The sequence below is a fragment of the Vulpes vulpes genome, chromosome 14 (assembly GCF_048418805.1).
Source record: "Vulpes vulpes isolate BD-2025 chromosome 14, VulVul3, whole genome shotgun sequence".
NCBI lineage: Eukaryota > Metazoa > Chordata > Mammalia > Carnivora > Canidae > Vulpes > Vulpes vulpes.
In genome coordinates this window covers 52,160,542-52,183,848 of record NC_132793.1, presented here as the reverse complement: position 1 = coordinate 52,183,848, position 23,307 = coordinate 52,160,542, and the positions used below count along the sequence as shown (strand labels likewise).

At 43.3% G+C, this 23,307-nt stretch overlaps 1 protein-coding gene across 2 annotated transcripts in view; it reads right to left on the bottom strand.

Annotated features, from left to right (window-relative positions):
• EFNA5 (ephrin A5) overlaps nt 1-23,307 on the bottom strand; it is a 276,426-nt gene that overhangs the window by 237,457 nt on the left and 15,662 nt on the right. The window lies entirely within an intron of this gene.

Sequence of the window (23,307 nt, the reverse complement as noted above, 5' to 3'; positions counted from 1 at the left end):
ACATCTAAATTTATATAAATTTATATATATGTTGTATTCTGTGTTATATATACACATGTATACAAGTACACATGTAGATGTACATAAGCACACAAATATAAATTTTGCCTGTAGTAAAATTTTAAAAGAGTGTAATTGTAGGCATGCACCTTGCAAACACCGTCCTCCTGGACACCAAAAAATCACTATTTTATATGAAAACGCAAGATCAATTCTTCCTATATGACACTGAGAGATACGCAATAAGTAACTCCTCTCAAATGTTTATTTTGTATCTACTTTTTACAGACGAAGTAAATTTGGTGATGCAGAGATGTGTATTTGCTAATAAAAAATGAAGACAAATATTTATTTACGTCCTCCTCAATTATCTCTACTGCACAAAATATTTTAACCATCTTCCATTTAAGAAGAATTGACACAAAGTATTCATTTTCTCCTAGAAAGGAAAAAGGAGAAGAAAAATACAGTTATCAGAAGAGCTTTTCAAAGCGCTCAGTAGGATCAGATTTCACAAAGTAATACACTGCATTTGGATGTTTTGCATTTATTTTAAACTTCTTAGATATGACTCTCATTTTCTTCCCTCGTCTGTAATGGGCGGGGGTCCAGCTGCTGAAGGAGGCAAGGAACCAGCCTCTTGAAAGGGAGCCCTGCACCAGCTCCCAGGAGGCCGTGGGCGCCACCGGCCCCCTCACCCACCAGCACCCAGCACACGGCAGAGGGAGGGGAGGACAGAGAGGGTGACTTGAGGCACAGCATGGAACCACTACCTGCCTCACTCACTCTCACCTGTCTCTTCTCTCTTCTTTTCCTTCCCTCCTCTCAAGGGCCTTGTCTTTTCCCCCATCTTTCTGCAGCTCTTCTCGTCTTACTCGGGCCTCCCCTTCTCTTCTCGTTCTCCCTCTTGAGAACTACTACTTCCACTACTTCCTTCTTCGGTGTAATGTTTTCTCCCCCCTCCCTTAGTTGTTAACCATACCCATCCACAGAAACCTTGGCATAGTTGCAAAAAAACACAAAATTCTAATACTTTGGGGAAATTCCAGCAGGAAAAATATACAGATATAGTACATGAGAAAGACTAGCAAATATTGGATCTTCTCTCTCTTCATTACACCTGCGAGCGCCATTAGTATCCTATCAACTATCTATACTTTTTCATTCATTTTAAGCACACAACTCTCTACCTTCCTGGTCAGCCTTCCCTCTAGCGTCCTTTCCCCCCTCCTCATTCTTCTTTATCTTTATTCCCTCCCTGGAGCACATTCTTTCATAGTTAACCAAGCGTTCCACAGCCCTCCCCTTCCAATACGCACAAAATTTCACCAAGTTCTATCCAGGAAACACGTTCTCCGCCCATCCCTTCCCCTCCCCTTAGCAAGCCCTTAGCAGACAATCTAGAACGTGTGTCTCCAATGAACACACTCCTAGGACAACACCGCACGTACCAAACTTTTTCACCTGCCCTAGGAAATCTCCAGCACGGTCACGAAGACATCCTTTGAAAAATATTTTCTGAAAATATTCATGTATCCAAAAGTATTTAACTTAAGTTTGAAAATGAGCAAATTAACTTGGCCACGATAAACATTTTAGAATGCACCCCAGAGTTCAGTCTCGTAAGGTCTCTTTCTTCGCCTGGAAACCTGCACTAAATCCCTCCTTGTTACACGTGCACTTTCAGAATATTTTCCATCTCCTGCTTTCCCAATAAACGCACGCTGAGGCCTAACAAGGAAAAGGCCTTCAGCAGTCTAAATAGGGTTCCTTTTTTTTATGGGCCCTCTCCTTTTTACAAATTTCTTCCTGCTTTCATTATTTGTAAGTCATTTGTTAATCCCAATACTACACAGGCCAAGACTCAGGGCCCTTTGCTGAAGTGCACTCCTCCTCCAGGAACATTACGAATGTGCTTTTCGTGCTGAATTACATGGGAAGCGGCCAGCCCCACTCGAGGGCCAGGCCCAACGTGCAATTAGGCCGCAGAAATCTGATGTGCTCTTTCCACCTTTCCCGTTCCCCTCTGCGTGGAAAATGTGAGAGAGGAACAATTTCCTGACCAGATGCCAAACGAGCCCCGAACTTGGGAGGTGTCCTGGGTGATGGGCAGCGGCCTCTCCGCTCTGCTGCGGCACATTACTTCCGCTTTTCTAACTTTTCCACTTCTGAGCACCATCAATTATGCACTAGAATAACAGAGGCCTGGCGAGCCAGTGCAACATAAAGGCCGATTATGATGGTAAATAATTTAAACACCTGCGTGCCATATTCCTCCCGCCACTGATAGGAGGCCGGGGCACGCGGGGCACGCACCGAGTGACCAGTCTGGAGGGCGCAGCCGGGCCACCTGCCAGTGAGCCTTCCTGATGACCGTCCACCGCGAGGAAAGGGGCAAAACGAACTGCTCACGGAGGTATCCGCACCCCTAAAAACTGATCGAGAATCGTCAAGGACACAGAGCCTACCAGATGATGTGTATCTGGGGCACTAGAGGCAGCCCCCGAGAGGTCCCTGGCATCTTTTATCCGCCAGAGGAAGGTAAACAGTTGCAGATAGGAAGATTTTTAGGAGAAAAGACACACTGTTTGCACGTGCAGTGATTCAGACCCAAATGAATTCGGACCTGGAGTGCTATTTCCCCACCGAGGGTACCTGCAATGAAGTACAATTGGGAGCTGGCAGGGGATTAACGGACGTAGAGACTTCTGGTCTATCACCTTGCCTTAGCACTACCCTCACCATCACTGAACTGCAATTCAGAAACTCTTCAAGAACCCTTATTAGTATCCTGTTTTTTAATTTTTTTTGTTTTAAAGATTTTATTTATTCATGAGAGACACAGAGAGAGAGAGAGAGAGAGAGAGAGAGAGGCAGAGACACAGGCAGAGGGAGAAGCAGGCCCCTCACCAGGAGCCTGATGTGGGACTTGATCCCGGGTCTCCAGGATCAGGCCTGGGCTGAAGGCAGTGCTAAAACGCTGAGCCACCAGGGCTGCCCCAGTATCCTGTTCTTTAAATTGTAATTTGAAAATGCACAGCTGAGAAGAAACTTTTCTATGTTCAAAACCTGCAGAGAAAACAAGTGTGCTCCCTGGCCTGCCCCGAGAAGCTCAAGACTCAGCAACGTCGCCAGCATCTTAACGCCTGGAGGACACTGTTCCTTACCCGCCACTGGCAGATGAAATTGTAAAATGAGTCTTTAATGGTGTATACCTGAACAGACAGAGACAATTTCAATCTGGAAAAAAGAGAATCAGACAACTACCAAAATATAATGTGACATTTTCATGCTTTAGAAGGGTCAGAATAATCACACTGGGTTCTGCAAAGAGCACAAGGGGAAAGCATAAAACTAGGTTCCAGTAGGGATGTTGATAAATCAGAAGCTAACCTTAAAATATGTGGAATTCAGGAGAACAGCACTTAATTCATGTCAAATGATACTCAACTTCATTTTTGGAATGAGGCTCCCATTATCTAGAAATATTCCAAAATTAATCCTTAGTCTACATGAGAGGCTAATATTACATTTCTAAATGCAAATTGACGAAAACTCTAGGGGGAAAAACCATTTTGAACTGTGGTTTCCAGAAGGCTTCAGGTTTAGTCATGTCAAATTAAAGGGGAGCAAAGCTTCTTAAAATAACATTCTTCTTAAATCACATCCATATGATTTAGCAAATTGATATGGCCAAAGTCAATAAATCATGATGCAGAGTTTTTATTTTAATGTATGAGTGCTTTTATTTTATTTTTCGGTTTGAGCCAACTCCTTATAATTTTTAGCCCAAAGTTGGATATATATTCTTGTCTAGGCCAAACAAGATCCTGCTCACGTAATGGGTTCCTGTTTTTCCATGTCAACCCACCACCAAGTGAAAGAAGTCGTCCCCAACAGTTCAGCGGGGCACAGAGCTGGCTGCCTCTGTGGTTGCACCAACACGCAACCTATTAACTGCCTTTCAGTGGGCAGTATTTGAATTTGTAGATTTTCACCACTTTTCAGCGTGTAAGTGCTTCTTTTTTCTTAACCCCAGGGATTTCATTTGTGCTGACACATACCCAAGAAGCAATCTCCATGAAAGTATCCTTTTAAGGCAAGCATTTTGTGCACTCCTTAATGATGGGTGTTTAAGAGAAATGGTAATTATGATAGATTTTGAGCCTTAGGTAACAGACAGCCTCACAGTGAGAGGGTTCACTACATTTAAGACCAAACTCCTCATTAAGAAATGTAGATGTATCAATTCAGTTCTGTGCAGACATACTGACAGTGAAGTCCACGTTCGTAAAAGCATTCATCCTTACAATGGGTGGTCTTGTGAGTGAGCCAACGCTCCACAAGGACATGCTGGCCTGCCCAGATTGTGAGCAAATCGAACTTCTTGGGGACCATCAAATGTAAGGAACATTGGTTGGAAAAATTATCAAAAATGTCAATGATTTAAATATCATTCCCCCTTTTCTTCTTTTTCCTCCCTATGACTTTAAAAAGTTTTTTTTTTTTTTTTGCTTAAATGTGTCATGTACACTACCACATTACACAACTGCATGCTTCAACTACAATTCTGAAATCATAGTTTCATACAAAAGCAATTCGAGGGGGATCCCTGGGTGGCTCAGTTAAACCTCAGACAGGTTTAACGCCTGTCTTCAGCCCAGGGTGTGATCCTGGAGTCCTGGGATCGAGTCCCGCATCAGGCTCCCTGCATGGAGCCTGCTTCTCCCTCTGCCTATGTCTCTGCCTCTCTCTCTCTCTATGTCTCTCATGAATAAATAAATAAAATCTTAAAAAAAAAAAAAGCGATTCGAGTGGTCTTAATACTAGTAATAAAAATACCATAAGAACACATTTCACATACGTGTGTATATATTTTGTATATGCATTTCTGACCTAGATGACTCTCTCAAAACACATTCCAGGTAAATGTTACTATTAAATGAGGGGAGGAATAAAAGAGTCCTGGAACCAAGATGTCACAATCTCAACCCTTTCCCACCCATGCAACACAGAACAGTTTTCCTACCCAAGCTTGCTGGCAAAGATGGCAAAGATGGAATTTAATTTTTCATGGTGCCCAAAGCGTAAAGCATGTTCAGATTCAGTACAAAGACATTCTTTATCTTATCCCTTATAGATTAATAATCTAAAACTGTAAGTAACTTCAGCTAAAGCCAAGACAAGTTTCCACCAAATGACGTGTTAAGTGTCCTCTGGCATTCTCAAGTAGTTAACGAAATGGAAAAATCTGAAGTAAAGGATTCATTTATCAGTTTACTTCGAGATATTTGTTTCAAGAAATGTTTCTATATCAAACTGCATTATTTATTACAGCTAACATAAAGTAGAAGCTTATCCAATTCTTGTTCGAGAAGGTGACATCATGTTCTCTCATAGGGATGGCAGGAGCCACGTATCTTGCGCACCACTTCTATTAGAATATTTAAAAGCCAAACACCACGAAGACTGTCTAGAAGGGAAAGAGTGAAATGTGGGCAAACGTGGTCCCACAATAATCACCAGTGAAGGTTAGAAGGTTCTGGCAGAGGGGTGGGCATGATGACACTGACAGGGGGCAGTAATCTGTAAGCCATCAGAAGAGAGCTTGAAAAGTATTTAGCATTTTATAAATATTTGAGAGCAAAGCAAGCATTTCTGGTTTAAATCAACCAGATTTTAAACTTTCTGGTTTTACAAGAACATCCTACTATAAATCTTTTTAAAATTCGCCTGCTTTTGTTTATTTTATTTTATTCAGGCCAGTAATGACCACGACAAATACCTAAATGCTGAACTAAGCAAAGATCCTATCCCCAAATTTTATGTGGGAGGCTTAAATTTCTTCTGTAAAGCCAACGACAGTAAATAAGTTCATTACTGGTCACTTTCTTTTTGTTAAACCATAACCAAAAAAATAAAATAAAATAAAACCTTTATGGTTCACAAGGGGAATCAAAAGTCTGGACAAAAACAAAATTACTGCCATATTCTCTCCAATCCTTAATCCACCCCCCCCAAAAAAGATTTCTGGTTAAAATAAGTCTTTTCAATCTATGATATTTAGAATGACAAGACAAGTCCTGTGACTCTATCCTGCTTCCAGCATCTGTCAAGAAAATCACAGACCTAACTCTCAATTCATGGGAGAATGCTAACAGGGGATGAATAATGCTTCAGAGGGAGAAAGCATATTATTAGAAAGGTTCAAGACCAAATATTCACAGTGCTGCAAAGTGCTTTTGTTTTTGTTCTTTTTTTTTTTTTTTTTTTTTTTTTGCTTTTCAAGTACGAGTCATGGAATTAAAAATACAGATGAATAAGTTATTTTTAGTGGATAATCCTCAAAATAGAAGAAAAATAGGAGAATATGTGATATATAAAGAGATATGTATAATTATACTCCTGTGTGTGTGTGTGTCTAGTTTAAAATTTTCAAGTCCCAAAGGAGAAAAATACTAAGCTAACAGCTTACTTTTTTTAGGTCATTTCTGCATTTCAACTACTTTTAATCCTGAAACTGCCCTTATTAGCTCTGACGGTCCAATCTATACAACACATCTTATCCAAGATACTCATATGTGCTGAACTGCAGACCACTGAGGAAGCACAGACTGTAACTGCAGGTGTTAAGAATCCAGCCTTCAGTCAGGAAGGTGTTTCTGTGAAAGCACAACGCGCTCCCGCTTTGCTCCAGCCCATACCTTCCATACGGAAGAATAACATGCATAAGTAAGATGCATAAATTGGGACTTTAAATACGGCCTGTAATTTACACTTTCTAGAACTGAAAATTCTACTTTGAAAATGGCAGGGGATGGGCAGCAGTATTTGCTCGGTATGTTTAATAATATGACAGATCGTTGTCCAAATAACAGTGGGAGCAGATGCTGCGTGGGGAAAATGTTAAGAACTATATAGTCTGTGGAACTGACCACCAGGGTTAATAATCCCAGTTCCGCCACATGCTAACCATAGAGCCTCCATGAACACATTTAATCTAAGTCTTTGTTTCCTCATCTGTAAAATGAAGATGGCAATAACAGAACCGGCTTCATGGTACAAATGAGAGGACTTGACATAGGCAGACTCCTTAAAAAAAAAAAAAAAAAAAAAAGATTGATGCATAGTAAGTAAGAGCTACGTAAATGTTTTCTTACTTGGAGACTGCCAGGCAGACTGTGACCATAGGAAGCGCCCAGCAAATGGCTGGACCCAGCACCGTGGCAGCCAGGAGTGATACTTTTACTCTAATGGCACAGGCTAATTAGAGCAAGCTTTACCAGTTATTAGTATCTTTATAGACAGTGAATACATAAATAAACAAGCATCTCACCTCACTGATTATCAAAGAAATATATATTAAGACAATGGCTCCTGCTTGTTTATTAAATGAGAGCCTTTAAAAAAAAAAAAAAAACCCAGTTCTATTAAGAGTATAAGGAAACTATAAAGCAATGTGACATCATTACCAAGAATTATACAATGTTTATATTGTTTGACCCAATAATCCTACTTTACCTTAGAGAAAAACCAAAACAGGAGGGAAGCTTTGAGCCAAAAAAATTTCTGGAGTGATTTATGTGCCATTTCTATTATGAGAAAACCAGAAACAATGTATATGTCTAATCATAAGAAATAGTTGAGTTGCCTGGGTGGCTGAGTCAACTGAGCGTGGGCCTTCGGCTCAGGTCATGATCCCAGGGTCCTGGGATTGAGCCCCCACACTGGGCCCCCTGCTTCTTCCTCTCTCCTTGCTTGTGCACGCTCTCTCTTTCTCTGTCAAATAAATAAATAGATAGATAGATAGATAGATAGATAGATAGATAGATAGATAAAACTATTCTTCAAAATAAAAAGAAGAAGAAACTAATTCTGTATTATTAAAGTAGTAAGCCGATTTGGGATTGAGCCCCCACATTGGGCTCTCTGCTTCTTTCTCTCCCCTTGCTTGTGTGCACTTTCTCTGATAAATAAATAAATAAATAAATAATAAATAAATAAATCCTTTCTTAAAAAAAAAAAAAAGAAGAAGAAGAAGAAGAAGAAACAGTAATTCCGTATTATTAAGTAGTAAGCCGATTTGGAATATGCCACATGTAACTAGATTCTCCGTATTGACCTGTCCATGATTATTCATATATCAAAGGCACTGACTCAGACTTAATGTCATTTCTTTAATCCAGCATATCCCAAACAGACTAGTAATAGAAACTGGGGGCGGGGGAGAGTTAATATGGACTTTTCTCATTAGAGTGCCCCGGAATGAGGTAGAAAAATACTGGTTAAGTAAGTGATGGTTCATCTTCTTGATGAAAACTGATGCAGTCATTAACAAGGAGGGCCTTCAGTACCATACAGGCTGCTTCCAGCAATAGGAGAAGATTTTATTATGTAAGGTTAAGGGAAGAAGGGTTAGACTCCACCAATTAATTAATTAATAGCCAAGCCTACGAGAAAAACTCAAATCGAACTACCCCAACACGAGCTGCAGAATTATGAGCAGGTATTTCTGTAACGCGATGCTACTTGTCCACCGAAAACAAGTTCATCAGGAAAATAAAACCAATGTGAATTCCACGGTACCAAGTCCCATTCTCCTCCTTCCCGGTTCAGAAGTGTAGTTTGTTTGTTTATCTAGTTGTGACTTTAATAAGGCCTGAGGGGAGAACCCTTACTGAAAGTGACCTGTAACAAGAAAGTAGAAAACAAACAGAGCGATCATTCAGCTTCACCGGAGGAATCCAGGGAAGCAGCCAGCCCTGTCAATTTGAAAGAGGCTAATGAAACATTATCTGCAGGTGAGCGGACTGTCTCGCAGCATTACAACTCTAAGCTACAAATGATTTCCTAACCACAGAGGTAACCACTATACAGATACTTTGAAAGACAAATGAGAAGGCTGCCACATGCAAGGTCAATCACAAGCCTCGGAGACAAGCTGGCTGTCCCTTCTTCCCCAGGAGAAGATGCTCTGCGAGGGCCGGTGGGCACACCTGAGTGAGCACTCCCACACTTTCTGAGTGTGAATTTTTGCAGCCTGGTGTACGTACCTATTAATATGCACATATACAAACATTACATTTATATTTACATATACATAAAATGTATGTAGGCATCAGCCAGAGCTCACACATACTTTGAAAACTGATTTTCATCGCGCTGGAGAAAACGAATAAACAACTTCCAGTCCTTGTAATTGTTTGCGGTTAAAACAGCTTCAGGCAGCTGAACAAGATCCTGGTAGGCTACGAATTACATGGGTAGAAAAACACCACCAAAAAAAAAAAAAAAAAAAAAGTTCCTCCAGGATGGATAGTTCAGCTTTGCCTAGGAACTTTATTGAAGTATATACCGCAATGTTTACCGGGACCTTGATTTTATCTGATGCGATACATCCGATGCAGGGATGGTTTTTTTTCTTTTCTTTTCTTTTTATGACCTAACGATGCATTTAATTTTTAATTAAATTTTATTTTAAAGTATGGAGGATGTATAAAAGCCGAAGCAAGTGTGCAGCATCTGTTCACTGCATCTGCACTCACTACCACAAAAATTAACCTTAATCTAAAGAGGCACAAATGGGTTTTTATGCCATCAGGAGGCCCAAGTATTTAAAAATCAATGACTGTCCACCCAGACAAAGAACAGCTGTTTCTTAATATTGCAGCTCCACATTGAGCCCATGTTCAACCCCCAATGACTAGCCTAAAGCTGCCCCCACTCTTGCTTTCCCCAGCTGAAACTGTCAGAGGAGGACACTGAAAGCCATGCACTGGGTTACGTCTGCACAAGAGAGAGTGGGCCTGGCCTAACCAGATGGCATTCTGAGAGCCATCTTCTGTTGTCATTGCCGAATATTTCCGCAAAATCCTAATCAATCTTACTTCCTGTATCCAGAAACCTACCTAAGGAGACAATTACCCACCTGCACCAAGAAGGCCAAGGAACGTTGAGAGGAGACTGACTCCCAGGCCTCTAACACAGGGCTTCTCTGCCTAGAACCCACGCGACTTTTAAAGAATGTCACATCATCGGGCAGTCGTAACATTCTCTGGAATGAATGTGCTTTTACTTTCCTGAACGTTATGGAGAGAGAAGGAAAATTAATGTGTGGGGGGAAAGGAAAGAAAAGGAAAGGAAAAAGGAAAGGAAAAAGGAAAGGAAAAAGGAAAGGGCAAAAGGAAAAGGAAAGGAAAGGAGAGGAAAGGGCAAAAGGGAAGGAAAAGAAAGGGAGAGAAAGAGAAGGAAAGGAAAGGAAAGGAAAGGAAAGGAAAGGAAAGGAAAGGAAAGGAAAGGAAAGGAAAGGAAAGGAAAGGAAAGGAAAGGAAAGGAAAGGAAAGGAAAGGAGGATGGCTGAGTGGCCCCAGTTGTCCTTGGCGCACTGAGATTTTCTAGAAGTCCTCTCGTGGACCACGTTAAACCCAGAATTCCACAGAAGAGAGGAGGAGGAAGGAAAATCTCAGAAATCATAGACCAGAAGACAGCCCGAGTTCCGTGTGCCATCTAGAACGTCCTTTGGCCTCCTACCTCCCCCACCTGAAAACAAAACCCTACACGCGACAATCCTGAAGAATCCGTTGTGACGCCACCTTTATACGGTTTTGCCAACTGGCTTAAAAAGACTTATACTGGGATGAATGACCAGGCCGTATGGGAAAACTACTGGGCAACTTTTTAAAAAATAAAGACGAAAAAAAAAATAAATAAATAAAAAAAATAAAAATAAAAAATAAAAAAAAATAAAAAATAAAGACGTTTTTATTCCTGAGAGACACATAGAGAGAGGCAGAGACACAGGCAGGGGGAGAACAGGCTCCTTGTGGGGAACCCGATGTGGGACTCGATCCCAGGACCCCAGGATCACGCCTTGGGCCCAAGGCAGATGCTCAACCACTGAGCCCCCCAGGCGCCCCTAGGCAGCTTTCAAAAAGAATTAGGGAACAATAATGTATTTCTCTGCTAAGGCTAAGACACAGGCCCTGTGTCCCACGTGACGCCCAACAGGCTCAGCCCTTGAAATCTCGCCTCAGGCCTCAGGATGTCTAATGAATGAGGCTGTCTTGCTGTCTTGCTGTCCTGGTGTCCCCCCATCCGACCCCCTTGCCCCCCTGCCACCCAGGTTCCCACGAGCCTTAAGCCATGTGACCTGAGTGGTGTGGCAGCGCTGGCTGGTCCCAGACCCCAACCCAGCAATTTAAGGAGCGCCGGTCCAGTGGGTTGGGGAATCCCGGGAAGAAGTACCGTGTCCGGACGAGCCAGAACCCGTCCCCCCAGCGGCTCCCCAGGACCACGGCCCCCCACCTCCCCAGCGCAGAGATCCTCTGGGCCCCCGGCGTCCCGAGGTAATGCCTGGACACCACCATCTGGGCCCTGAAAGCGACCACGGTCCTCCGCCTGAATGGTGATTGTCTCCAGAAGCGTCTTTACTGTGTTTCAAGCATCAGGGCTTATTAAAACCCCCGAAGGGAAGTAATCCCTGAATGCCACTAAAAGATCTCCAGCTGCTACCGTTTATGAAGTAGGCTTGACAAGGCAGGGGGGGGGGGGGGGGGCGGACAGGAAGACAGCCGAATTTAGGCGAGGGCAAGTTATCCAAACAGAGCCCCCATCAAACAAGAGTCATGTTTTATCAGCTTAAGCTTTCCTGCCTCCTTTCCCAAAGGTATTTCCCCCCTCCGCTCTCATTAATTCTCCTTTATAGCTGTCTGCTTGCTTTAAAAAATAATAATAGTAAAAGCAGCACAGGGCCACAGAAAAGTCCACAAGGGTGTGAAAATTCGAAAAGACGAGCTAGACGAATTACCTGGAAACAGGACTGAATACGTCTTCCCTAAAAATCTGGGGAAGAAAATGGTTTTTTCACGGAAAAGCATTAGAGGAGCTCTCAGTATCTGTCTCTCCTTTCTTCATTCTTTTGAAAAGGTCTTTTCATCTCATTAAGTTAAGCTGATTAATAAAAATTCAGCAGTTTGTCCATGGATCCTTCAGAAGTGTGATACAAGCTGAAAGATGCAGGCGGAAGGTTTTTGTACTGGAGACAATAAGGGGGATGACTTCTTAAATCCATCGTTGTCATTCTCCAGTAGAGAGAAATAGTCACCTGGGCTCAGATTCGTCAGGAAAACATCATCTTGCTACTTGTTATTTCCTAGAAACCTCCAGAAAAAGTTTAGTGCTTACTTATACATAAAAGGAGAGGAAAAGAAACATTTAGGGAAACAGTCTGATGAGACGATTTTGCTTCATTTCCAAAATTATTTACACAGATTAGTGAACAAAACATAAGTCTATGGGAAAGGGTTCATTCATTAGAGGGAAAAAACAATGTCATCCAAAGAAATTTCATGTGTAAATAGAAACCTGTACTTTTTGCTGTAAAGCAAAGCAAGCAGAGAAATGTGGTCACTTGTTCATGAATAACTGTTTATTTGGTCATCCGAAAGCATTTTTGCTAATTACCCCGTGAGGACCTAACAGAGCAGAGGCTCAAGAGGTCAGCAATGAATTTCCTCAACAGACTTTTAAAAACCGTTTACTCTGAAAGACGAAAATACCGTCAGTTACAGGACATCATGACCCACAAACATTTTCAACTATGCAAGCATCAGATAAATTCAACTAGAAAAAAAAACTATAAAATTATGAAATGTCTATTATGTGCCAAGCTCCACACAAGGGGGGAGAAAGAGGAGTAAATCTGCTCCACAGGCCTTGAAGTTATGTTCTTAGTCACCTTGAACTTGCATGGCACTAAACTGCTTATCTTTTATCCGAAGCATTGTCCCCCAGCTGACTAAATTAAATTTACACTACCATTCATGAAATTTTGTTTAAAAGGCCCCCCAACGCAGCATTCCCCATTCACATCTTAATGACACTACCACATTTCTCTCAAATCTCTGTAGATGTGTGACAATGGTCTCAGTGCATCTTAACCAAACTTGCCCACAATACACCGGGTCAAGCTTTAGAGTCAGTCTGCTTCTGTTATTGACTCTGCCCTAAAATACCAGGCCAAATAAATATTTTTGTCCGAATCTCACTTCAAAAGGACTTGGGGGAAAATTTTCCTATATTACTCATATGATATGGACATTGCACATACATACAAAACTTATTAGTCACCATATCTTTACAGCAGAACTCCCAAATATTTCAAAAGTGTTAGGCATTTTTAAGGCTACAATTCTTTTTTTTTAATTTATTCTTTATTGGTGTTCGATTGGTCAACACATAGAATAACAACACCCAGTGCTCATCCCGTCAAGTGCCCACCTCAGTGTAAGGCTACAATTCTTGATGCGAAGATTGCTAAAACAAGTACAAGAAGCACCATGAAGGGCGCATCCTAAGCTGTGACCACATCAGCTATTTAGCAATTACTGTTTTCTCGACATAAACACGGGGGATTTCGTGCATTAAGAAAGCCAAACTCAAAGACCATACTCTGTGGCCAAAAGTCTGTTCCCTGCTTTGCCATCATCAATCCATCTCTTCCAATGTTCAAGAGGCTGAGACCTCTTGAGAACAGACACTCCGCTGAGAAAAACCAGGAATGAGGCTCTATTCACCCGTCTACTGTGAGGTGTCGTCACGGGTTAGCTGTGGCTTAAGATCATCTAGTAAGAAGTGGATTAACTAAAGGGAGCTCCGTTTTATGAAATGGAAGGTAAGCAGAATCTAAACAGACATGATATGCTCAATGGCATGGTCATTTTCATATTTTAAAAACTCTACAGGGGATCTCTGGGTGGCTCAGCGGTTTGGCGCCTGCCTTTGGCCCAGGGTGCGATCCTGGAGTCCCGGGATCGAGTCCCACGTGGGGCTCCCGGCATGGAGCCTGCTTCTCCCTCCTCCTGTGTCTCTACCTCTCTCTCTCTCTCCCTATGTCTATCATAAATAAATCTTAAAAAATAAATAAAAATAAGGAAATAAAAACTCTACAAAAAATAAAAATAATAAAAACTCTACAAAGTGCCTACTATGTGTCCAGCAGTACGCTAACCACGGTACACTCAAGATTAACCGGGTGCAACTCTGCCACCAAGGCGATTACAGTGCCTCTGGTGTGACTTAATGAGGTAAGGTGGTTGTTACTGAAGGATTCCACAGGGTAACAGGGAGAGGACCCTAAACATGTTGAGTTGGCGCTAACGCTTCCTTTTACAAAATCTACTTAAGCTCCCAGGTATCCCTAAAACACAGGGACAGGAGGGGTCACACACATTCGCTCAGGTTGTGTGTATCATTTTGAAAGAGGGAGCTGTTGAGAGAACAGTTAAACCACTGCTTCTGAAAAATAAAGTACCTACTGCTCCTTACTGCCAGTGGGTACTGTTACGGAACATGAGTCTTACGATGAAATCTCCTCGATTCCAAAGAAACGTGAAAACCTTAGTGAAAAGGCTCCATCATGTAGGAGGTTTGGGTGTATGTGACTTATACACGTTGAAAATCAGAAGTTCTCCAAGTTCCTCCAAACACAGTGATTTTATTATATAAATTCCACTGAAATAGGGACTTTTGAATATTACTACCAGCACATTGTAGGCAGCTAATAAGCATGTTTAAGTTAAACATATATATATGATAGTTATAATGTGAATAAGGTCCCGTAATACAAATCAGGTCTTTTCCAAAACATGATCATTGTGTTGTTATTATTCCGATGACAATGTGTTAAATACAAGCAAATGACACACTAGATAAGATAATTAGCAGGGAAGATAAAATGCAGTTTATGTATGTATTGAAATAAAATGATCTGTTTTGCATATTAACTAACAGCAACGCATTTCTAGCTTTAGTCAATTCTGGATACCTAGGAACTAGACAAACTTTTCACTGTTAAGTATACTGCACGACAAATACACTTTCTTCAGCATCTCACAACTGTGTCTTGGTAGGAATGTCCACCATGGGTTCATTGTAACTCAAAATTCACAAAAAAGAAACATAGTTTAAAATCACAGTCCCATAGACAGTGTCATTACAATAAGCTCTTATTTTGAGAATGTATTTCAACAAGCCCAACTACATTGTTAACTGGAAATAAATACTAAGCAAAATAAATCTACTTTAAGACTCATTTTGATCCTTGAAAATCAAAGATTACAAAACTACAAGCTAATGGGGGGAAAAAAAAGCCAGATTCTACAAAAGTTGGATTCTTAATGTAGTCAGACTGATTTTATTAGTGAACAAGAAAGTGAAAAACATTGAGTTCATGTCCGACAAATTAGCAAATGCAGAAACACCCCAGCAGACACACTTCTCACTGTCAGCAATGGCAGCTGCTCACAGATCAATCTACTGGGATGAGAAGAAGACCTCACCTCTAAGAGGACACATCTTCGTGCTCAGTGATGGTGAGGAGTCCATTGGAAACCCACAGTGACACAGGAAATGGGGTGAATCCAGTCCAATCTACCCATGAAACTGATTAAGAATAACCTGACTAGAAACTGCTGAGAAAATAGACCCCAAAGTGGGTCAGGCGTTTCCAAACAAATCAGACCATTTTTTCCTCCATAAGCAGGTCTGTCCGATGCAACAAGAACGTACAACAGGTGAGTTAGGTGGTAATTACTACTGTGTATTTACCTCTCTCTACATTTACCACCATCTGGATACAAATGCATTTAATAATTTACCTTTTTTTTTAAAGATTTTATTTTTTTATTCATGAAAGACAGAGAGAAAGGCAGAGACACAGGCAGAGGGAGAAGCAGGCTCCATGCAGGGAACCTGACATGGGACTCGATCCCAGGACCCTGGATCACCACCTGAATGGAAAGCAGATGCTCAACTACTGAGCCACCCAGGCGTCCCACATTTAATAATTTACTTAAAAACTTAATTGATTTTCTGACTGAATTATTCTTGCTTGTGTAGTGAACAGCATCCAAAACTTATTTTTAAAGATTCAGCGTGCCTTGTCCACTTAGGATTACAGGGATTATTAAAGTAATTTTTGAAATATTCACTTCATATTACATTCTACCATGATGATATTACTTTTAATGATCATATATAAAATAAATACGCAGGAGCACCTGGGTAGCTCAGTACATGAAATGTCTGCCTTCGGCTCAGGTCATGATCCTGGGGTCCTGGGGTCCAGCTCTGGGCCCCCCCCTCAAATCAGGCTCCTTGCTCAGCGGGAAGTCGGCTTCTCCCTCTCCCTCTGCCCCTCCCCCTGCTACTGCTCGCTTGCTCTCTCTCTCTAATGAATAAATAAAATCTTAAAAATAAATATGTAAAATTAGATGAGCTATATCAAAAACCCAAAGGAGGGATCCCTGGGTGGCGCAGCGGTTTGGCGCCTGCCTTTGGCCCAGGGCGCGATCCTGGAGACCCGGGATCGAATCCCACGTCAGGCTCCCGGTGCATGGAGCCTGCTTCTCCCTCTGCCTGTGTCTCTGCCTCTCTCTCTCTGTGACTATCATAAATTAAAAAAAAAAAAAAAAAAAAAAAAAACCCAAAGGATTGTGACAGTGGAGTAGTATTTATATAACTTACGATAAAGACTTATATTGTATAATTGTACGCTGCGCTCCAATACTTACATGTTTACCCAATTTTCTCAAGTCTTCTCTATTCTACTCCCTATCGCCTCCGAAAGGCAAAGGAAAAACAAATGAAACCCAAACAGTTTCTGTACATCAACTTATGGTAAATCTTATAGCTGTGAAAAAAAAAATTATACTAGGCTCTTCTTATGAAACAGGCTTTTTTTTTTTTTTTAAAGTCCTCTGAATTTTTAGAACCAGACTAAATTGGGAGTTTAATCAGATACAATTCAGTCAGATCTCCTTGTGTTAAATTTTAGGATTGGGCTCATCAACTTGGATGAGAGTGGCTGGGCTAGTTTGGGTAGCTGGATACATGCCAGACATTAGTTCTCTTACTGATTCACTGTAACTTCAGTGTGGTTTTCCAGATGAATCCTTAAAATAATGTTTAGAAATAACACAGAAAAAAAAAACATTTAAAAATGCCTTTTAAAAAGTGCCTTTAAAGTCACGTTTGAAGGTAGAAAAGCAAAATAACCTGTGTGTTCTCTTCAAAAGTTTATACGTGTTATAGATATGTATGTATTAATTCCACCGTGCTGATAAAGAAATGGGGACAGGATGGGAAATAAATTATATGTTTTAACCAAGGAATTTGGAGAGTAAAAAAGATTCACGAAAAGTTGAAAATGACCTCCCCAAAGGACAACAATCCTCTCATTTCACAGACGAGGAAACTCAACTTGGCCAAGGTTAAGTAACTTGCCAAGGTCAAACAGTTAAGTAATGTCAAAGCCTTGACACATCTCAGATCTTCCGAATCAGATGCTCTAGCCCAAGAGATCAACTAATTCAATCACCTTGTTGTAAAGATGAAAAGCAGAGTCCCAGAGCCTTTGGTGATTTGCCTAAGGTCAAACATCTAGTCGGCAGAAAGGAAAAAGTGACATCCACATCACCTGACTCCGGCCGTTGGTAGGTTTCTCTTTTTTTGCTTTTGCTTTTTTTTTTTAAGATATGACTTCATCTGTCAAATTGACAAAACCAGAAAGGAGAATTTTCACACAATTAACACACGAGTTCAGTCAGGTTACCAAAACATTTCGCAACAGGCAGGCAAGAAAATGAAATGGATTAAGGAAACCCATGGGCAGACAATACGTGTGAGAGGTTAATACTCCAATGATTAATTCTCAAATTAATTAATCAGAACAACAGTAATAATGATAATAATACCTAGACTTCACTGAGGGAATATTATGAACCAGGCACTTTACATAAGTTTACTTTCTCGCTCAATCAACACAAATTACACATCCTCTCTATCTGGCTCAAGTGGAAGATGAGGGATGGCGGGAAGAGTCGGCATCCGAACCCAGGTTACCCCAACTCCAAAGTCAGTCCTTGACGTACTTCTGTATCATCACAAAATTCCTCTGTACATAAAAAGATAATGAAGAGGGCAGCCCGGGTGCCTCAGCGGCTTAGCGCTGCCTTCAGCCCAGGGCGTGATCCTGGGGACCCGGGATCGAGTCCCACGTCGGGCTCCCTGTGTGGGGCCTGCTTCTCCCTCTGCCTGTGTCTCTGCCTCTCTCTGTGTCTCTCATAAATAAGTAAATAATGTCTTAAAAAAAATAAGATGATGAAGAAATACAGAAACTCACTCAAAAGGATCACCAGTTAACATTTTACTGAGCACATACTATGTGCCGGGCACCGTCCTAATTTAGCACCTCATTGAATCGTCAGGACGAGGCAATCGGCTGAGGACACCCCTAGCCTCCTGTACAGACCAGAAGACGAAGCAGGGAGAGGGCAAGAGGCTTCTCCAGGGCCACGGGCGGCACCCAGCAAGTGGAAGGGCTGGGAACCGTAGCCGGAACCCGCCTCAAACCTTGACCGCCCCGAGCCAGCTCTCATGGAGCATTTCCACAGTAAACCCAATCCCTGGCCCCAGGGATGCATGGCCTATTGCTGGCCACAGGACGTGAGACAAAGTGCAGGCAGCGTGCACAAGCCACACTATTATCCACACACCAACACCAGTCACACAAGCAACTAAAGTGGAAGAAGGGGTGACACCATCCTTCTGGCACAGAAGGAGGCACACAGGGCCGTGCGTGAGTGATGAATCCCCTGACACGTCCAGGCACATGCTCATCTAACAAAGCAGGTGCCCATAATGGGTGAGGTGCCAACCCCCCCACACACACATGTTGTTCTTCTGGAGATTAGCCGGGAACCTGATCCTCCCACATCCCACCAGGAGACTCTGGTCCTTGAAACTCCTCAGGAATCATTTCCTGGCCGTTGAGCCATAGGGCACACATCCCAGTGATGGAAGGGAGCAACGGGAAGGGAGAGGAGACGGGTCGGGGGGAGGACCTGGAGCACAGAAGAACACGGAGTCCATTCAAGCCCTCGTATACCTGCTGCTTATGCTTAAAAAAAAATAAAATAAAGAAAAAACTTATTTCTTGCTGAAAATGTGTTTACTGGGAAGTAGGCAAAGCCGTATTTAAAAATTTTTAAGTGAATCCATATTGTTATCATGCAAATTGAAACTGACTGAAAGAGCAGAAATTTAGATTAAATATAGGGGGAAAATTTCCTGACCATATGATTGTTAAACTTGGAAACTTTTATTCTGGGAATATTCAGATTTTCTTCTGAAATTCTTCAAAAATAGCTCTCTCGCTTGGCCGGCCCTCAGGAATCAGGCGTACCTGAATGCTGAGGAGGAGGCCCAGCTGGCGGGGAACTGCCTGGCAGCGGATTATTCTTCGCATACACCCCCCCACCCCGTAGGGATGGGAGGCCTCGCCGATCGCTCCAAACCCCAGTCGGCGGGCGTTAGACTTCGGGTTGCGCTGACTGCCCGGGAGGAGGCAGAGTGTGCGCGGCTACTCCCAGTTCCGGAGGCGCTCACCCAGCAGCAGGGCCCCCCACCCCTCCCGGGCCTCCTGGGAAGCTCTGGCCCAACAGCACCGCCGGGCCTTTCGCCGCGCCCATCAGGCGGAGCGTGTCGCTCCACGCTGCCCACCCGAGGAGCCAAAGGCCACTCCCTGGCCAAGCTCAGAGCACATAAAACTCAGTTTCCTCATCTGCCAAGTGGCGATGGTTAGGATACCACCCTCCCGCGTGGTCCGGCCTGGACACCCGGCTCTGAGGGTGAAGGGTGCGACGGGCCATAGTAGGTGCTCAGTAAACGCAGGCTAGCCAGAAAGCCTTCCGTTTCCAGAGGCGCACACACGTGCTTCTGCGGCCCCTAAAAAGGCAAAAGCAAATCCCACATGCTCATCCCCACGCGGTCCCCAAAGGGCTACACCTCGGGGTGGGAGAACCTGAGCCAAAAGCCACTCGGGATCCTCGCCTGCCTCTCCGAAGCCTGGGAAGAGAAACGGGCAGAGCCCCAGATCCCATGACGCTTGTTGGGTGGTTTCTCCTTCTCTTCCCTTTTTTTTTTCCTGTTTTACGTAATAGGTTTCTGCTAATGATTTGTATGAATAACGTTTTCTCGCTTTAAAAAAAGCAGCTTGAGAACAACCGCTCAGCCCATCAGTGAAACGATTCACATGCCACTGAGCACCCCCAAGTTCTGTCTGGAAACGTAGAAACTGCCCTGACGGCCCCCACCTTACCACCTACCCACCTCTCAACAAGCCTCACTCGAACACCCTGAGCATCTCCAGCATTCAGTTCGGTTTACAAAGCAACTAAACGGCGCCCAAGATACACAGCAGTGCAGAGCAGTCAGGCCCTATGATAACCCGCAAGTCCATCCGCCTTAAAGCGGTTCACCAGAGGCCCTACCCCTTGCGACGCCAAACGCCGCCTCACAGGGACACCTAAAAACGCGGCGAGCCCCCCTCTTGTGCCTCAGACACTTTCACCAGAAACACGTTATTCCCAATAAACTGCTTTCTGTGTTTCCCCCCAAAATCCGTGACAAGGATACAGCCAGCAGGTCTTCACTCCTGTTGCCATGGATCTCCAGAACATCCTTCTAGGGCTTCTCCCCAGCTCTATTAAAAGCATAACCATCATCCAAAGGCCAAGTTATTCTTGCAGGAAGTAGTTCCTTTCGCCCCCAAGCAGATGTGTCTCTCTCTGTCCACAGCATTCTGTGCTGTTTTTGTGACGTCACTTGTTTTGTTTTTCATTATTAGCAGCCTGAGCGAAGCAGAGCATTTTGATCGCTGCCTTGACAATTAATGAATTTTTCTAATTGTCCTGGCATTTGCCCGCGTGGGGCCTTCAGCACTGATGGGTTCACATCAAATGTCACAGAAGGGCAGCCCAGGTGGCCCAGCGGGTTAGCGCCTTCAGCCCGGGGTGTGGTCCTGGAGACCCGGGATCGAGGCCCACGTTGGGCTCCCTGTGTGGAGCCTGCGTCTCCCTCTGCCTGTGTCTCTGTCTCTCTCTCTCTCTCTCTCTCTCTCTCTCTCTCTCTGGGTCTCTAATAAATAAATAAAATCTTAAAAAAAAAAGTAAAAATGTCACAGAAGACCAGGCACTTAAGCTGAAGGGGTGCTTACAGCATCAGTCACGATGAGTAACAATTCAAACACACCGTCGGTCTTACTGTATATTTACTAAAAGTCACTTTTTGTAGCCGGGACGCACGAGGATGTCTTTTTAAGGATGTTTACTTTTCCACTTAGTATAGTACCGGGGCGGTTTCTCCCTAAAAACATAAGCCAGCCAGCTGTTTGTTTGGGTTCTTGAATTGAATGGTTCAAAAACCCAGGCAGCTTTTACTCAAAGTACTCCACTTGAAACAAGGGAATCTGTTTTATATTTACACGATTTAGTTTTTCTTTTTCAAAAAAAAAAAGGGGGGGGAGGGGGAAGGAAAAATTTTTCATATAAAAAAAGGAAAAGATTTTCATATAATAAGAACCCATGCCCCAGTTCGGAACTTCAGAACTTTCCTTTCAGATGGTATATGGTTGTCCTTCAGCCCTCCCGGACCCAGGGGGACACCGAGGCACTAGGGGATCCAAGGGGGTGTGGAATCTGACGGGACCGCCAAAGCAGGAAAGGCTGACACAAGCATCAGAACAGGTATCAGGGAGGGAGAAGGATCCTTCTGGAATCCAGGCTTAGCCCTTATCTTTCTTTCAAGTCCACCAACAGGCGACGTTTCATCAGCCCTTGAGAAAACAGCATCACTGGCAGGAAGGCTTCCCCCAGACATGGGATGACGGACCTGCCAAGACAACAGCCTCACGTACCTTAAACTTCTCTGGAACGGACAGGCCAGGCCAGCTCTCGGGAGCCCAGCGCAGCCCCTGCTGGCTTTGTAGTCACCTCCCCGGGCCCAGAGGTGGGCCCCAGGCCTCGCCCACCTCCTAAAACATGGGCTCTGGGGTGCTGACCAAGGCCGAATGGGAGGCTTTGCGCAGGCCTCAGCCCCAGACCCAGCCAATATTTACTCCAGTGTAGAGCCACCATCTTCCAGCTCCTTCCAAGCAGCACTGGACAGTGGAGGGGTCCCCGGATGGTTTCTAGATTTTATTTTAACGCAGGGGGAAGGGGCAGTGGAGTTGGTAGGGCCAGGGTAAACAGATTACTGTCCAAGCCACTCTCTCAGGGAAAATAAGGGAGGCTGTTCGACAACACAGGTTAAACTTTTTCAATACTAATTAGCAATTTATAAGGAGAAAAAGAAACCAATCGTCTTCCCAACAGCGATTACTGAGCTCTTAAAACCCCCTTATCAGGCTGAAGGGCAAATCCACTTAAGGCGACCGCGGTACATCCTGCGAGCAGGGGCCTGAGCCTATCAACCGCCAACATTTGCCTACGCTGCCCCGAATGGCAATGCTAAGGGCCCCCGGGGGTCAGTCCACACCGCTTGACTGACTTCCAAACCAGATCCCACGTACACTACCAATCCAAGCATGTCCCACAGTCAAGTGGTGATTACCAGACCCTGCGACCCCAGAGTGTGCGATGGTAAGAACCGAAGGACGTTCACAGACAGTAAGGACACGTGTGTGCTGCCAGGGCAATACTGGGAACAAGGTCCATGGCCTCGAAGAGAGTAACTGAAAAAAAAGAAGTCAGTCTTCCCGCCGGTAAAAGTAGCTTACTACAGGATAGCAGGTGGGAGGGGTGGAGAGTTGGCCCGTGGGTTTACGTTGCCTTAAATGTAGAGACACTCAATTAAAAATAAGACTATTCAACTGTAAATAGTTTTACATGTGCTTAGTGGACGTAACTTAAAAAAAAAAAAAAAAAAAAAAGGTCAACTGTAATAAAACTAACCTGAAGTGACAGTGGGGAGATTTTACCGAAATGGTTAGGGCCATATAAAGTTACTAAAAATTTCAGTCAGATACCTGAGGAAAGAAATTCATAGTGGTCTGCTGTACCCAATTATGAAGCTCATTATTCCGTTCAAATAAAAAAGTCATGACCATCATCTATATTCTTAGGGTATAAAACACACTGACACAATTTGGCCTTTAACAAAGGGAACAGAGAATTCGAATCACCCCCTCCTCCAAAAAATAGGAGGTCAAAGGTCTAGTAGGATTGGCTTGTTCAGTTACGTTTGTCTTAAATTCATCAAATGCACTGGAGTATGTTCAGCTCTAATCTTTACGACATTATTTACTGTATTAATAAAAACTAAATAATTAAAATGCAACTCAACCGAATCATTTCAACATCTTAAGGAATTCTTGGATTGCCATACACTCAATTTGATCAATCAACGTGCTCTCCTGGAAAGAATATACCGAGTCAGCCTAGCTGAGAGGAGGTCTCTGGCTGCTATTTT